The sequence below is a fragment of the Erpetoichthys calabaricus genome, chromosome 1 (genome assembly GCF_900747795.2).
Source record: "Erpetoichthys calabaricus chromosome 1, fErpCal1.3, whole genome shotgun sequence".
Classification (NCBI taxonomy): Eukaryota; Metazoa; Chordata; class Cladistia; order Polypteriformes; family Polypteridae; genus Erpetoichthys; species Erpetoichthys calabaricus.
This window is the reverse complement of record NC_041394.2, coordinates 349,767,444-349,780,569: the sequence shown is the minus strand read 5'-3', so window position 1 is coordinate 349,780,569 and position 13,126 is coordinate 349,767,444. Positions and strand designations below refer to the sequence as shown.

General features: G+C 38.0%; 2 protein-coding genes across 27 annotated transcripts in view; one reads left to right on the top strand and one right to left on the bottom strand.

Annotated features, from left to right (window-relative positions):
* The window catches only part of LOC114668373 (gastrula zinc finger protein XlCGF26.1-like), a 217,051-nt gene that overhangs the window by 101,788 nt on the left and 102,137 nt on the right, over nt 1–13,126 (bottom strand). The window lies entirely within an intron of this gene.
* LOC114668330 (zinc finger protein 883-like) overlaps nt 1–13,126 on the top strand; it is a 774,734-nt gene that overhangs the window by 677,598 nt on the left and 84,010 nt on the right. The gene's annotated exons all lie outside the window — the stretch shown is intronic.

Below are 13,126 nucleotides of genomic sequence, written 5' to 3'. Positions count from 1 at the left end.
TCCTTCATCTGTTCCCCTAGAAGGGACACTCATTTACAAGACTGCAGCTTCTTGAAAAATGAACATTATAATTTAAAATTGTATCTAAATATTGTGTCAAATCTATTTACACTGACTTTACATTCATAACAATAAAAGGAGCCAGACTGGGTCTTTACAGAAATGCCACAGGGAAACCATTTTTGGTTTAAAGATCTCCCACTCACCCAAAAGGTTCCAGAAAGAATCCACAACAGGCTCCAAACATTACATAACCCTGATTAGATGGTAACAGATATGTGACAATGGGTCCCGGTTTTAGAATACAACAGCACAGGCCAAGTCTAAGTTGTCTTGATCCGTTAGTGCACTGAAAAAAGGGAAATGGAAGGTTGTTACATTTACAAAAATGTATTTCGTTTATATTACATGTATTGTTTATGTTCCACTTTTGAATGTAACTCGATCATGTTTAATTTATTGAATCTTGCGGGGTGTATAATATACTAATTTTAGTCATTTAGGTAAAAGTCAAAATACTTCTATTTAGTTCTCACTAGAAATTAATCACCAAGTAGATTCATTGTCAGCGGAAGTTAGATAACTTGGCGTTAACGTCATGAGACTTTCAAAGAAGGAACAGGTTGTGGGTGCGAGTTATTGTCACCGGTTAAGAGCAAAAGGTTAGTGAAATAAAAAAAAAAACACAAACACACACAAGAAATATTCAGATATTCACTTAAAAGACTTAATCACACAGGCTAAAGTTTCTCTGTTTTGCGTTTTTTGCATTCTCTTTTAATATTTTATTAAAGCATCAGAATTAAAAGCTTTTTAAAAACAACTAAATATTTCATTTAAGGTCAAAACTGAAATCCGTTTTTTTTTTTTTGTACACCAGTCTATACTTTCATTTGTAATGAATGAGTGTGAATTGTGAAGCACAGTGGCACAGTGGTGGTGCTGCTGCCTTGAAGTCCGGAAACCCGGGTTCGCTTTCCGCGTCTTCCCTTGACATGAGCCATGTTTATTTGACATAATTAATTTAATATAGAATGAAAACGTTTCATTTGTTTTATATAAAAATAGCATGTTATTTCAGAATATAATAATTTAGTGCATTAAGCATAATTAAATTATTTTTGATAAAAACTATTTTATTATGTGCAGACTTATAAATATCTGGGAGTGCAGCTGGATGATAAATTAGACTGGACTGCCAATACTGATGCGCTGTGCAAGAAAGGACAGAGCCGACTATACTTCCTTAGAAGGCTGGCGTCCTTCAACATCTGCAATAAGATGCTGCAGATGTTCTATCAAACAGTTGTGGCGAGCGCCCTCTTCTACGCAGTGGTGTGCTGGGGAGGCAGCATTAAGAAGAAAGACGCCTCACGCCTGGACAAACTGGTGAGGAAGGCAGGCTCTATTGTTGGCATGGAGCTGGACAGTTTAACATCTGTGGCAGAGCGAAGGGCGCTCAGCAGGCTCCTATCAATTATGGAGAATCCACTGCATCCACTAAACAGCGTCATCTCCAGACAGAAGAGCAGCTTCAGCGACAGACTGCTGTCACTGTCCTGCTCCACTGACAGATTGAGGAGATCGCTCCTCCCCCAAACTATGCGACTCTTTAATTCCATCGGGGGGGGGGGGGGGGGGGGGGTAAACGTTAACATTTAACATTACACATAGTTATTGTCTGTTTTTCACCTGCATTATTATCTTTCTTTAATTTAATATTGTTTATTTTATCAGTATGCTGCTGCTGGAGAATGTAAATTTCCCATTGGGATTAATAAAGTATCTATCTATCTATCTATCTACATATATTTTTTTTATTTTAATCTGACATGCCATTTTTTTCAGTGCACATAAAATAGTTTTGGTTTAAGCAGACCTGTTTATTTCTTATCAATACCTTTGAACATGAACTATAAAATGATACTGGAACAACTGACAACCTAAAAAGGTTATAGCTAAGTAACTCGGTGAGGTGCATTTTTTAAAACGTTTATAAAACAATTGTTGAATTATTATGCTTTATTGACATGTTCATTTAATGTAATATTAATTTAACAGAGGATGAAAAAGTTTCATTCATTTTATATACAAATATCATGTCGTTTCAGGGCATTACTTTAGTGCATTAAGTATAATTAAATTATTTTTGATAAAAAGAATATTATGTGCAACCGATTTACATATTTTTTATTTTAATGTGACATGCCATTTATTTCAGTGTGTTTTTTGTACGATTTTGTATCTTTAACTGCTTATTAGAACATTTTTTAAAATGCAAACTGAAAATGTTCTTTGTCAACCAATAGTTCAACTATATATATATACTAGCAAAATACCCGCGCTTCGCAGCGGAGAAGTAGTGTGTTAAAGAGGTTATGTAAACATATATATACATTTACATATATACATATATATACATATCTACATATACGCATATCTACATATACATATATATACATATATACATATCAACATATATATACACATACATATACACACACAAATATACATATATACATACATACATACATACATACATACATACACATACATATATATATATAAACACGTACATACACACACACATATATATATATATATATATATATATATATATATATATATATATATATATATATATATATATATATATATATACACATACAGACACATATATATACATATACATATTTACATATCTACATATATATACATATCTACATATATATATATATATACACATACATACATACATTCACATATATATATATCTATATATATATATATATATATATATATATATATATATATATATATATATATATATATACACATATCTACATATTATATATATATATATATATATACATACATATCTACATATTATATATATATATATATATATATACATATCTACATATTATATATATATATATATATATATATATAGGCAAATCCCCTCGCTTCGCAGCGGCGAAGTACTGCTTTTAAATTTTTATTAAGAAGAAAAGAAAACCTTTTTAAATTGAGGGAAAATGAATCAATAACAATTTGTTAAGGATCTGTTTTTTTGTTAAGCTGCCTTTACACAGCCTGTCCGCTGTTTTATAAATGAATGCCATATAAGGCCGTCCTTACTCCTTGCTTAGCGATTCTGTATTGTTTTATTGTTCGTTTATTACGATTGTTATAGTTATTGTGTAGGTATTTCAGACTCACTTTTCTGTTCAGGTACCCATTTCCTTTATGTAATCCACGGATTCTCCGCAATTTTTTGTTTGTTTATTACGATTATAGTTATTTATTGATTCCCTTCTTTAGCTGACTGCCTGCTCATATAAGGCGCTCTGCTGTTTTTTTGTGAAGCAGCCTTTACACAGTTTCTCCGCTGTTTTATAAACGAACGCCATATAAGGCCATCCTTTTTCCTTGCTTCGCCAAGGAAGCAGCCTTTTTATTTTATCCATGGGTTCTCCACTGTTTTATTGTTCGTTTATTACGATTGTTATAGTTCTCTTTGTATACCACGTTGTCAGTTCAGCACTCCGGTTGTAATATGACCAAGTCGTGCAAGCTTACTGTTGAGAATGCAACGTATGGTTGTACAGGAGAAAAGCAATCTTGCCAAACTTAATTTAAACTTACGGTTTACACCGTGCTTTGTTTCCGCCATAGCTGCACTTATGAATATGCTTATATGCGTCACTCGCTCGCTTCTTATTGTTTCGCTGCCTTCTCAATTGTGTAATGAATGTTTTCTTCAGCGCTCTTTAGGGCTCTTCCTTTTTTTCTAGGTACTGCGTTCACAGTCAGTTCACGTGAGCCGCTCTCTTGTGTGATGTTGCGATGTCCACGGCTTTATTTAATGTTAGCTAAGACCCGGCACTTAAAAGTTTCTCGCTACAGCAATTTTAACTCTGTTACAATGTGATCCAAAGTCTCGTTTATACCTCGTGTCTTCTCATTAAACTTGTATGTCGCGAATATGGTATGGCAAACGGCAGCGGGAGCATTTCTATAAACTTAATTTAAACTTATGGTTTATACCGTGCTTTGTTTCCGCAGTAACTGCACTTATGAATATGCTTGTATGTGTCACTCGCTCGCTTCTTATTGTTTCGCTGTCTTCTCAATTGTGTAATGAATGTTTTCTTCAGCGCTCTTTGGGGCTCTTCCTTGTTTTCTATGTACTGTGTTCACAGTCAGTTCACGTGATTACGTGGGAGGCGTGATGACGTGATACGCAACTCCGCCTCCCACGGCCAACGAGCTGCAGTCCATTACAGTATATGGACAAAAAAGAGGTTCCAGTTATGACCGTTACGCTTTGAATTTCGAAATGAAACCTGCCTAACTTTTGTAAGTAAGCTGTAAGGAATGAGTCTGCCAAATTTCAGCCTTCCACCTACACGGGAAGTTGGAGAATTAGTGATGAGTCAGTCAGTGAGGGCTTTGCCTTTTATTAGTATAGATATCTATCTATCTATCTATCTATCTATCTATCTATCTATCTATCTATCTATCTATCTATCTATCTATCTATCTATCTATCTATCTATCTATATATATGTATATATATGTATTATATATATATATATGCATTATATATATATATATATAGAGAGAGAGAGAGAGAGAGAGAGAGAGAGAGATATCTCTCTCTCTCTATATATATATATATATATATGTAGATATCTATATATATATATAGATAGATATATAAATATAGATATATATATAGATACATAGATATAGATATATATAGATAGCTTTGCTGTGGCTCAATCTGGTTAAATGGAAAAGAAAGAAAAGAGAAAGCGCACGTTTCTAATATGTTTAATTTCACAATGCTTGTGGGTATACAATATTTTTTGTTGTTCCATTGTCTGTGCAGAATGTTAGACTGAATAATATTGTTAAGTTCGTAGACGTCTTTGTTTTTGGCCGCAAGAATAGCTCGTTCACTCAGCCAATCGTGATTCTTATAATTGGTTTGAATATTGGGAAATACTTTTTCAACCAATTCTTCTTTTGACGTCACTAAATGGTAGAAGTTATGAGGCAATGAAATTCGTCCTGAGGTCAGATCAACCGGCACCTTTCCGTTCCCAATTTCCAGATTTCTCCAACCCCGTTATTGACAGTTTGCATTATTTGATCGTAAATGCCTTTTTGCTGAAGCGTTAGCTTTGGAATATTTGATTGCACACACGACAAAAGATCACCCGTGTTGTAATTTTGTTCACGACGCAATTCTACATCGAACGAAGCAGCAGCAGATCGATTCGGTGATGGCATTCCCAATTGATTGAGAACTTTGTTTGCAGTTTCTAAGCACAAATCTTCAATCATTATCAACGCTTAGTTGTAGATTTCTGCTGTGAAATCCATGTTTATATTTTAATTTTACTTGCATATTCGACGGAAAATATCTTCAGCCATGTGGGATTTATATTTCACATTTACCAACAACATGTGAACAAAGAAGCATTCATCTTGATTGGGATGCACGGTGTACAGTCTGCCTATCGTAGTTTCTTTGAATATGTCAGGTTGTCTGTTGACTCGCTCTCCTCGCTTGCGTTGTTCAAATGATTTTCTACTCGCATTCCATGTGTAATACGTAGGCACTTCCGAATACAGCAGTGTTTTCGCAAACACGTCATTTTGACATAACATAAAGAAAGCAGTTAACGTTGTAGTCGGTGGATTCAGGGCTATCTGTTGCACATTTGCAGCTGTGAAATAAACGCGTTGTCCATTTTCTAGATGTACTGCTAAGTGAACAGCATCTGGACTTCGTTCATGTATGGGAAATGAAAGACTTCGCCATACAGCTTCATTGCTGCTTATGTATCTTCCAGCCTAATACTGTGCGATTTCATCGATATGTATGACCGCATTCCTATCACTTCTTTCTGGTTGCACGCCAAAAACTGCCATGTCGCTGCCTTTATTCATGTACTTACAAATGTATTTGATCGAAACATTGAAACAAAATCGTAAAATTTTTAGTATAGCGTGTGTTGCTCTTACGTCCAACAGATGGCGCTGTGTTTTCAAAAAAAGCATGTTTTTACCTGTCACAGGTGTGACATCTATATAATATGTATATAAAAACACGCGCGTATTCGAATGCAACGTTGTGTCAAAATTTGAAAGTAATCGGTGAAGAACTTTTCAGAAATTTAAGGTTTTGAACAAACGAACATTTACATTTTTTATATATATTACTTGGGTCAATATCTAAAGAAATACACACAGCAAATGCAATTGAGAATACACCAGAATCTGTATGATTTAATTGTTGCTGTGCGTCTTCATAAACTATGGGAGGTTTCTAAGGAAACAAAGCATGAAGGAAACGAAGCTGCTCTTCGGTGAGGTTGAATTTTTTATTAGCGTTTAAACTGTCATAGACATGAATGACAGCACCATCATAATAGGTACACACCCAGTGAGTCACTCGTTCAGTAGCTGCAGAAGGTAATATTTGAATATGTTTTGCATTTTGTGGAATGGGCATTGGGCGGCACGGTGGCGCAGTGGGTAGCGCCGCTGCCTCGCAGTTGAGATACCTGGGGACCTGGGTTCACTTCCCGGGTCCTCCCTGCGTGGAGTTTGCATGTTCTCCCTGTGTCTGCGTGGGTTTCCTCCGGGCGCTCCGGTTTCCTCCCACAGTCCAAAGACATGCAGGTTAGGTGGATTGGCGATTCTAAATTGGCCCTGGTGTGTGGGTGTGTTTGTGTGTGTCCTGCAGTAGGTTGGCACCCTGCCCAGGATTGGTTCCTGCCTTGTGCCCTGTGTTGGCTGGGATTGGCTCCAGCAGACCCCCGTGACCCTGTGTTCGGATTCAGCGGGTTGGAAAATGGATGGATGGATGGAATGGGCATTATAGGTATGTCAGGAGTCCACATTAGCAAAACCTTTTGAGGTTGGAAATTGTATGCGCAGCTAAAATTTCGTTGAATTTGCTCATGTGATCTGTTGATAAATAATCATTATTTACCAACTCATTCATTGCAAAATCTGACAGTGGTAAGATCACTCCTTCCATAACACTAAACACAAACACGAAGTAGACACTAACACTAAAAAACAGCAACACCGCAGGAAAGAACACTAAATGGGATAAAGTAAAAGTCTACTAAACTTCTTTTTTATAACTGCCTTATTGTAGCAGGTGAGGGGACGCTGGCGCACGCTTGTTGTTGTCGCTCCTCTCTGTTAACAACACGTTTCGCCAAATTCGCCTTAATTCTGCACTTTCTTACGCTTGTTTTATTTCGTTTATTGTATGTATAGTTCGTGGATACAGCTGACTCGAATTGCTTGGATTTGGCTTAATATTTACAGATTTTATGGACTCCACTTTACTGGGAACAGCCGAGTCTGTGGATCACGGGACGAGACCTACGAACATTTCTTTGTACCTGGCGATCTAGCACCTCGGGATGATCTGTCTCCGTGATTATATTCGCTATGGTGATCTGCTCCCGTTTCATCTTACAGTACCCTACGACCGGGAACTGATCTGATGTTCAAACTAACATGGTTTATGGCTTATGGCTCCGGGGCGATCACCCCTGAAATTACCAAGAGTTACTGTTTATGGCTGTGTATTGGAACATCCAAATCCTGCTTCCTCCTCCTGCTGCTGTGCTTTCTGCTGGTTGCTATCGCCGCTCACCTACGCTACCACACGCGCCTGTCCTACCGGCTCCGTTGTGCTGTGCTGCTTCTACACTGCTATCAGCTAAGTATCACTCACTATTTTAGCACTTTGAGTACAGAGAAAAGCGCTATATAAATGTAATGAATTATTATTATTTATTATTAAACACTAAAGTACAAAAACGAAGTAGAAAGTAACACTAAACTGCAACACCGCCGGGAACACCGGCACACCGCGTCTACTAAACAGTAAATCAGTAAAGCAGAAAGGACAGCAAGACCGCGTCAGCTGCGGTGCTCAGCTCATAGTGAAATGAAGTGAATGGGAGGGGAGATGATCACGTGACTCCAACACCCACCTTAACTCTCCGTCCCTCCACAAACACACAAACACAGCCACACGGATCCCAACTCTCCTTTATATGTATAGATAACAAAAATAAACAAACATTACACTGATAAGAATTTCTAAGAAGATAGACAACTAATTTACAATTTATAATTTCATTTCGTTATCAATCCGAATGCGTTCTTGCTCTGCCCATAAAACATCCCCACCTATCACTTGTACACTACACTGGTTTTCACAGCATAATTATATGAAACTAATAATTAGAACACGGCTTATCAGTGCGTCTATATTATATTCTTGTCTAGGTGATGCTTATAATTATATATGAAAAAGTATTGCTGTTTCTCTATATATGAACAAATCTATGCAAAATGTATCCTAATTTTTCTCTATACATCATTTTAATTTTCTATTTAAATAGGTTAACATATTCAGATATGTTGGAGGGTGCAACCGCCCCAAGCAGCACAAATTCTAGCTACGCCACTGCCTGAAACATCCATCAAAATCCCAGGACACCTTGGCACAATACAGTATCTCTGAAAAGGATGTTTAATGATTACATCCCTCAATCCGGGGATGCACCCAATCCAGCAAGCATTGGACACGAGACAGAAACACAATCCCTGGGACGGGGCATCAATTCATCGCAAGGTGAACACAATTACACTCACACACACGCGTCATTTTAGCATCACCAAATCCCCAAACCTTCATGTATTTGGAAAGAACCCGGAGCCCACTGTGGAAACCCAGCAGGAAAACACGCAAACTCCAGGCAGTGAACACCAGCGACGTGACTCCCTGTGAGGCAGCAGCGCTACCGCTCTGCAACCGTGCCGCCCCAACATGTGTAATTATGAACAGTATTCATTGTTTAAATGAAGTTAACGACTTGTCTGTAAAATGTAACATACATACTTTACTGCATTTCACCATGAAAGTGATGTCCAGTATAAACCTAAGGATTCTAAATGTGCAGAGAGCTGGAATATCATAAATGTAATGTGTTCTGTGTGGCGATTGCTGCTGTTCATTCAGTAGGAAGCCCCAGAAGCTCATAGCGATTAACAACTGAGTCGGTTTTAAGATGACGTGTATGACGGTCTACTTTAATGATAAAGTAAACTACGAGGCTAAAGAGGACATTTCGAGGTTAAAGCCAAAATATCCGCTTTAGTAACAAAACAGAACTTTTCACCATGTGCTTTATTTTTTTCTCTGTGGCTCAAATACGCTGCTGTGGAATATGCGATGCTTGAATATCAAAGCACCACGAATACATTTGTGTGTCGGCATTGTGCTTCACCACATCGAACCATTCAGCAGACATCGCAGCAGGCACATCGATCCCGGAGGATCCACAAAGCGGCTTTCTGTCACATGTGGATAGTAAACAGAGACGGTGACGTCACATTCAGACATCTAGTGACCAACTTCAGTATTGTGACTTTGTGATCAGTATATGCGTAAGATTCTGCAACGTTATTTGTTTTCCTTTGTGTAATTTGAGAAATAAAAATATTTTAACTTTTTATTGTCGACCACACACACTTGACGGAGTGGCTCTGAGGCTATAGGGATCTGCACTGGCAATCGGAAGGTTGTCGGTTCGAATCCCGCAAATGCCAATAGGGACTCTGCTCTGTTGGGCCCTTGGGCAAGACCCTTAACCTGCAATTGCTGAACGCTTTGAGTAGTTAGAAAAGTGCTATATATATGCAAAGAATTATTTACTTGTATGTACGTCGAAATCTGCAAATTAAACTTTACATTTGAAATCTACTTTCCAAGTGTTTTAATCGACACTCCGATACGAATGCCAACTATTCCTGCACAACCAGAAGCTCTTCACTTGTTCCTCTCTTACAGTTCATGTCCGCACGCTCACCTCTATGTGTTTCTTTAAGATCGGCAGGTGAATTTTGAACGCCATCACCTCGTGTTTTTATGTCTGGGACAAAAGGCGACTCATTCACCAAGGTTCGTTTTTGTGCCAGCCACTTGTAAGGGGCGTATTTTCTGACCTCCTTCTATCGATATCATTAATAAGCCCAGAATTGCTTCACGTTGGTCAGACGATATCCTCGCTGTTTAAATCACCACAGTGTCTGTTCCTGTAGCTTCTCTCCCGTACGCTTAATGGTTTATATACGCAGAAATCAAAGACATATAATGTGCAAATAAATATTATGGGATAGTAGCTCCATTTCGCATATATATCTGAATGAATAATTTATTACAATTCATCCATCATCCAACCTGCTTTAACCTAACTAACAGGGTAACGGGGGTCTGCTGGAGCCAATCCCAGCCAACACAGGGCGCAAGGCAGGAAACAAACCCCGGGCAGGGCGCCAGCCAACCACAGTTTATTACAATTATCTGACCTATATTGCCCTGTTTTACGGACACAGAAAATCATTGGCAACATAGTAAGTTACGGATGTTTATTTATTTATTTTTATTGTTAGGAGTACAGATCTTTTCCCTTTGAAATGCAGCGAGTTCAAGTAAAAAGTCTGAAAACAAATAAAACACACAAGATACAGATAACCTACGTGAAAAAATTCTACTTAAGCACAGTAACGAAGTTGTTTTACTTTGTTACTTCCCACCTCTGATCCATTGCGTCATCGTTAACAAATGCTTTATCTTTATTCTGTGCACATTTTCCCCTTCATGTTTTTTCTGATAAGCTGTTTTTCATGCCATCTTAGGTGTCAATGTGACTTTCGCTCCGTTATTTTCCTCCTGACTCTCAGTGAGTCTTCCCATCATACCTCTCGGTAGACGTCACTCATTGCGCCACACGCCTGTCTAGTGATAATCATTGATTTTGAATTGATTACCCCACAAACACAAGCCAAAGCTTTCCTGCTACTGCAGCTGAGTTTGTTTAAATTAAGTGCTTCATTAAACACATGATAGGGCTGAGCAGACTACAAACAGACAGGTAATGTTCAGACTCCCCAAATATACTGAGGCTGAACTTGCAGCTTGCGGGGCCCTTAGTGTCTTCGATGGTCCTCTGATTCTGTAGAGTCTTCGTAGAGCAAGAAACGGCTCTGTATTTTGTACACTTTTTTATGATTTTCATCATTTGTAATGGCTCTAAATTATGTGTTTGCATGAGGACAACTGATTAAAAAATTCAATTGCAAATAATCGCTTACTTCAAATTTGTAATCGAAAGTCACTGTGTATTAATTGCAATTTGTCATATTTCCTTCAAGCAATTAATATTTTTCTGTAAAGCAGACAAAACTCAGTGATTATTAAAACAGTTTTTTATTAGAAAATAATCAGTTGCCTATGTTTATTAAATTACACGTAAAATTCCGTTACAACGAATATCTTTACAACAAAGTATTTTTATGGTCCTGACAGTTTCCCCGTATGACACGAGTCTATAGAAATCTCATTACTATGAAGTACATTCAGCAGATACTTCATTACAACGAAGTGCACAAAAGACCTTGAAATGCCAGAATGAATCGTCCGCAGAGCAGTTAGTTCTGCGATCGCAGCTGAGTTGTGCGCAACGATCCCCAAACACAAACATTGTCACCCTGCTATAGAAACGGCAGACACGAAAAAACGATAACAGTTCATATTAGCAAAAAAAAAAAAGTTTTCAATTTTTGCAGCTCTCGATTGTGTCCAAAAGAAAAAAGACGTTAGCAGTGAATTCAGAATTTTGCCATCGTCAACTTTCTTGAAAGACGGAGCAAAGAAAGAAGAAAAATCTCGAAAAAGCCATTATGCGGTTCAGTGATGCTTGTTCGAGAAACATTTCTATTAATGCGGCACTCATTCAAGAAAATGTCAGGTTTGTGAACTCTCTTGGGACCTCCCCAACTAAACAGCACACCGAAGAACGTCCTGAAGTGCGATGTCCGCATCTGTACGGGGCAACAGCAGGCTCACAGCTATGCTGCGTCTCTCCGCGAATGTAAACAGAAAAGATCTGGATGGGTGATGCAAGGTTAGGAGCAGGTACATTGTAAATGGAGATAACAGGATTACTTGGTCACTGACGTATGTGATGTGAATTCCCCCTTGGGATTAATAAAGTGTCTATCTATCTGACCTGGCCACCTCCCTGCCTGATTACTGTGTCTGTGTATAGGAGAGTGGCAGATCACGCTACTGTGCCGTTCCTGTTTCAAGCTGAATAAAGCTGGTTTTGCTAAAGTACTGAGACTAAGCCTCGTGTTTTGGGGTACAAGACAGGGACTTGAGGCGTGACCCCGATATTTCAGGATTTGCTTCTGTGGCGCTTCACTGCAGCGCTGTGAGCCTGCTGTTGCCCTGCCCCAGCAATGGACAAACAATGGCGTATCGGGGTGCACTTCAGCGTGTAGTTCTTGTTGGGTGGGGGGACTCAAGTGTTCAGAAACCTCACAATATGAAGAAGAAGAAAAGGATGATTCGGCTTCTGATTGATAACTGTGCTGCACACAACATGCTTCCACATTTAAATAATGCTCGCGTTGAATTCCTCCCACCCAATTGCACAGCAGTGCTTCAGCCTTTGGATTTGGACATCATTCGCACCCTGAAAGTGAATTATGGCAAGGATATGTTGAGAAAAATGATCATCAGCATAACTTGTAGGCAGAATGAGATCAAAATTAACACGAAAGAAGCTACTGAAATGTTTGCAGATGCCTGGACACAAGTCAAAGAAAGCAGTACAGTAACAAATACAGAATCTCATTACAACTAAATATTTTGCAGGTCCCTGGGAGTTCATTGTAACTGAATTTTACCTCCATTTTAGTTTGTTTATTGAACAGTTTTGTGTAACAGAAACTAATGAACAAACAGTGAAACACTAATCAGTCAATGGCTCAAAGTAGGATTTTTATTTATTTTTAATTTTGAACCACACAACAATGCAAATTAGTCGGGACTTTGATTGGTTATGTCAATAATTTAGACTTTAAAACAATATAAAGAAGAAAAATAAGACATTGCGTTTCTGACTATTTATTCAGCCAGTTGCTTAGGCAGACAGTTTATTTCCACCATTCATTCTAGAGATGATATACCAGATTAAAAAACAAATGTTCATATGTGACCAGTGCTGGA